This window comes from Gavialis gangeticus, unplaced genomic scaffold (assembly GCF_001723915.1).
Source record: "Gavialis gangeticus isolate Ggan-Ray unplaced genomic scaffold, GavGan_comp1, whole genome shotgun sequence".
Classification (NCBI taxonomy): Eukaryota; Metazoa; Chordata; order Crocodylia; family Gavialidae; genus Gavialis; species Gavialis gangeticus.
Genome location: NW_017728997.1, coordinates 43,904,120 through 43,908,813, shown reverse-complemented (window position 1 = coordinate 43,908,813; position 4,694 = coordinate 43,904,120). Strand labels below are relative to the sequence as shown.

The window sequence follows — 4,694 nt, the reverse complement described above, 5'->3', positions numbered from 1 at the left end:
ATGGGAACATGGTATAGCACCAGCCTGGCCCAACTGCATGCTGGCGACTTGGGGCAGGGGAGCAGTGCAGGGAGACCTGTGAGGAGCAGTGGATTATCTGCGCCCATGAAAGTTGGTGCTGTGCTGTTTCCTCCTCCTTCCTGCACCTCCTTCCCTGCCCCGAGTCCCTGGTACACAGCTGGATTGGGTTGATGCTATGTTCCTGCATGCTGCTTTAGCTCACATGGGTGTGGCTGGTGTGGCTCCTACCTGACCTGGCTGCATGTTGGGGACTTGGGGTCAGACAGAAGGCATGCCAGGGCCAGGCAGGAACCACTCTACCTGTGCCTGTGAGGCGCAGCCTGAAGTGGAACATGGGAACACAGAGCAGCTTTGCATTAGCAGTGCTGTGACCTCACCAAGCCCCGGCCTGACCTAGCAGGGTACAGATAACTGGCAGCTCCTGGCCATCTTCCCCCTGCACCCTCTCCCCTGCCACCAAGAAGAACCATACCTGAGCTTCAACTCTTGCCAGGGGCTGGGCTGTCTGGTCTGCAAATGGCTGCAGGGTCAGAGCTGCACATAAGCAGCCTTGGCAGGCAATTATTGCCTCCAACACCCAATTAACTCAGTATTTTTCAAGTTTACACACATATACCCAAATATGTGTGTATATATGTCTAGAGGTGCTTTTTGGTGCATCATATTCCTTAGGCACTAAAATCAGCAGTACAACAATATCAATCGTTTTGTTATGGTCTGAAAAAACAACTAATGATCAAAAACCTGTCAGTAGTGCATTGGAAAAACCTCAACATTATTGGGACTGATATGGTAGCAGGGCTTCTTACCAATCTATTTTGTAAGACTTTTCTCATGTAGTGGTTCAGTGTTTATTAAATCCAAATATGCTAATGAAAAATGATCACATTCTCTAGACAACTGGCAGGAGCAGTCCCAAAAATTTCTGGTACAAATTCAATTAAGATGAATCAATTGCACTGATGTATGACATTTATAACTGCTGAAAAGAAAAGCAATGTGAGGGAAAGGCCTTGAAATGAATTACAGTCCAGTGCAGGGATGGCAAGCTCCACATTTTTTGGTAGTGATATAGTTGGAATAACTCTCTTAAATTCCTACAGAATTTACAAGCATGGCTGGCTCCCAATTCCCAGGAAAGAAACAAGCTCACTGCTCTGAAATATCACACTTTAAAAGTTACTGTTACAAAAAGTGATCTCAAATCAAGGAAACTTTCCCTCCAAAATTGTTAAGGTAAAGATAAATTAAGAAATAGATCATTCATTTCCAACTTATTGCAAAACTTATGCGCCATTTTTAAAGGTCCAGTTTCCCTTAAAAGCAATCAGGACTCATAGTAGAGATGATATCTTTTATTAGATCAACAAGATTTTTGCAAAAAAGAATTCTTTAATTGTAAATTTTGGGTACCCTTCATCGGGCATCTTCAAAAAGATTGTAAAAGTTCTCCTGGGCAGAAATGAAAGTTCATATTTCATAGAATTTCACAGAGGAGTCAATAGATGGAAGACTCCTCTGGGCAGTCGGTTCATAACTGGTATGGAGTGTCTCACCTCTTGTGAGGTTCTGTGATGATTCAGATTACCTTGAAACAAAGGCAGAAGCAGTGTCTCAGGGTTGTGAGACGACAACTTTTCTCCAGTGCTCTCGGATCTGCATGGGGTGGGGCAGGTGGCAGGGTGGGGGCTATGAGGGGTTGAAGGCACCTGAAAATATGCTGTAGCCCCCACCACCTGCCCGAAGTGCAGCTCTGGCCCCATCTGCCCCGCCTCATGATCTACGCCCCCTCCCACGCCCCTTCCCTTCCCCCTCCCTTTCCACCACTTAGCAGCTGCATGCAGTATTGACTGTCATAAAGACAAAACCCACGTTGGAACATCAGAATGGGGCATCAATTCATAAATGTCTTAACTGATGTTTGTTGCGACTCAAAAAGTTGTAAGTCAAGGACTGCCTGTATTGAGGATGCAAGCCCCAAAGTGACTCTTGAGAATTCTAGCTGTAATCAAGGAAAGTATAACCATATTTATATGCTTTGGCCCCTATCTCATGGGCTGAATGATTGGGCCAAAGGAAAGCCAAGGTTTTTAAAAAGAAGGGCCTAGGTTGAAATATAGCAGCTACCACTTTTTTTTTTTTTTTCTGTGCTGTGCTTGACTTGTTCTGGTCAGACTTGTTGAAGAATTTTTTGCAGTTGAAAACTTGTCTCACTCTACCCCAACTATACAGGTGGTCCAATAAAAGATATCAGTCTAATAAATCCTTGCCTTTTGCAACTACCAACAGCATACAGGCACTCACATGAATCTTATTTAGTACTTTTGACAGTCAAATTGAGGCTCCATTTGCTAATAAACCTCACTGCAGATATTATAACGGGGTGGGCAACTATTTCAGGTGGAGGGCCACTTACTGAGTTTTGGCAAGGCATCGAGGGCCACATGAGACAGCCAGGGGCAGATAACTATTAATTTTCTTAATTTTTTAGGGGGCTCACAGGCCACATAGAATGGGCTGGCGGGCTGCATCTGGCCTATGGGCCACATTTTGCCCACCCCCGTATTATAAGTTGTTTATATCTGATTTCTGGTGCAGGGAACATAACCTGATAAGATGTGCATGTGAATAATCAATACCATTAGTCACCAAAAAAGTCTAAAACTATACTGCATGAAAGGAGAAAGTTCGAAATAGAGGCTGTCACCTGAGTGAGCCAAAATTGCAGATATCTTGGAAATGAAGCCCTCTCTTTTGCCTGTTGAGATCAAATAACAAATACTTCCTTCACTGAAGCTAGTATTTATTATTTTTGGCTTACTCTATTTTTTTATGAGCAGATCTTTTTCTCTTGTGGTTTATTTTATGGCATTTTCATTTTTTTCCTCTGCTGCTTTATGCTGCAGTTTCAAACTACTTATGTAGTATATTAATATGTTTTCAATCAGTGGATTTTAACTAAGATGATCAGTTGCTCAGGTAAAATGCTAGTGGACAAGAGTAGAAGCTGGAAATTTTATCTTTTTTCTTCATTGCTCTGATCTCTTCTCTAATGCTTCAGTTTAAAGATTTCAGTTGATTTTGGAACTGGAAGTTAAGGATATCTGCAGTGAGCATATACCTAGCACTGAAAACTCCATAAGCTATTTCTTTTAAAATTTTTCTTATCATTAGTTAACATTTTTGTAGTAAATGCTTGTCTGACTTCAGTTTTTGGATGGACATGATATCTGCTAAAGCTTTATATGTGGGACTCATGGGACCATTCCAAGAGACTTGCTCAACTATCAAAACACTGAATAAACTATACTTGCTGCAATTTGATAGTGAATCAGGATGACATTCTGTCAATTTCTGTGTTTTGCATTGCAGAACTGCAATTTAGTTGAACCAAAATTTCCGTAAAAAATCTGTTATGGCACCTCCATTTTGTTTTCACATCACACATGGGCGAGTGAAATTAAGGCTTGGGTATCAGTGGGCGCATCAACACAAGATGCTTGCCTTGGAGTTGCCTAGTTAACTCCACAGCAAAGTCTCAGCATCTACATGAGGGGCCCTATTAGGCCACTTAAGACTATTTAAATACAAGTGCTGTCCTGAAGCAGCATTATTTAGTGCACAGCAGTGGAGGTGTAGATGCTGATAGGGTTGGCTCGGGCATGAGGGTTCTTCAGTGCAGGGGCTGCCTGCTGGCTAGCCCTGCATTGGAGCACCCTCATGCCCCAGCCCAGCCCCTCCACAGTACATTGAGCTGGGTCGGAGCAGCCTTGGGCTGGTAGGCTGCCCCCCTGGGCTCCCTGCCAGCCACAGATTCTCTGATGCAGCTCCATGGGCTTTGATCCCAGGCAAATGTGAAGATGCAGCACCTGGAAGCAATACATTCCAGCACAGTGTGTGTCAATTTATTGCATCACATTAATTTCATGTGTAAATGTGCCCAGTGAGTACAGGTTAAATGATGTTCATAGCATGACACTTATCTTAAATGTAGTCCACACTTTATATTGGCCAGAAAGGAAGATAAACAGTGAATAAATGGACAGAAATACAGTGAAAATTATCACTTTTTTATTTACAGATTTAGGTGCAAAATTGGAATATGTCCAGTGCATAATTGCAGTACTTGCAAATCCTCCTAGTATTTTTAGTTCTTTGAGGGGAAAAAACAACTTCTATATAGGAGGGGCTTATTTTCTTTGAATTAACTATTAGGTATCACTTGTACACTGAATGAGAACAATCAATTCTGAAGAATCCTATATTTTGAACAAGGCACTGTGCTGGGTAATAGAAGATTTTATTAGTTAATGCAGTATGCTTAAACTTTTTTTTTGCTAACTTAGGAAGCCTTTTCAGGTGCATACTAACGCCCAATTATGAGAGAGACGGCACAGTGATCCAGTTTGAAAGTAACCTGGATTTCTGTATCAAGAACTATGATGCTTGTCACAAGGATAGAATACATGCAGGCAAATCTCTGCTTTAAAAAGATCATTTTCCTGTCTTAGATTGCGTGTTTTAAATTACATTTTTATATTGTGGATAACATTGTGTTTTGAAGTGTGTAAACTTGGTGAGTGCCATGTGCAGGCATGAAGGGATTTAGAACAAAAAACAATCAGAGTGTGTGTGTGTGTGTGTGTGTGTGTGTGTGTGTGTGTGTGTGTGTG

At 42.0% G+C, this 4,694-nt stretch overlaps 1 long non-coding RNA gene across 1 annotated transcript in view; it reads left to right on the top strand.

The window, feature by feature from the left end:
- LOC109288903 overlaps positions 1-4,694 on the top strand; it is a 24,443-nt gene that overhangs the window by 19,467 nt on the left and 282 nt on the right. The window lies entirely within an intron of this gene.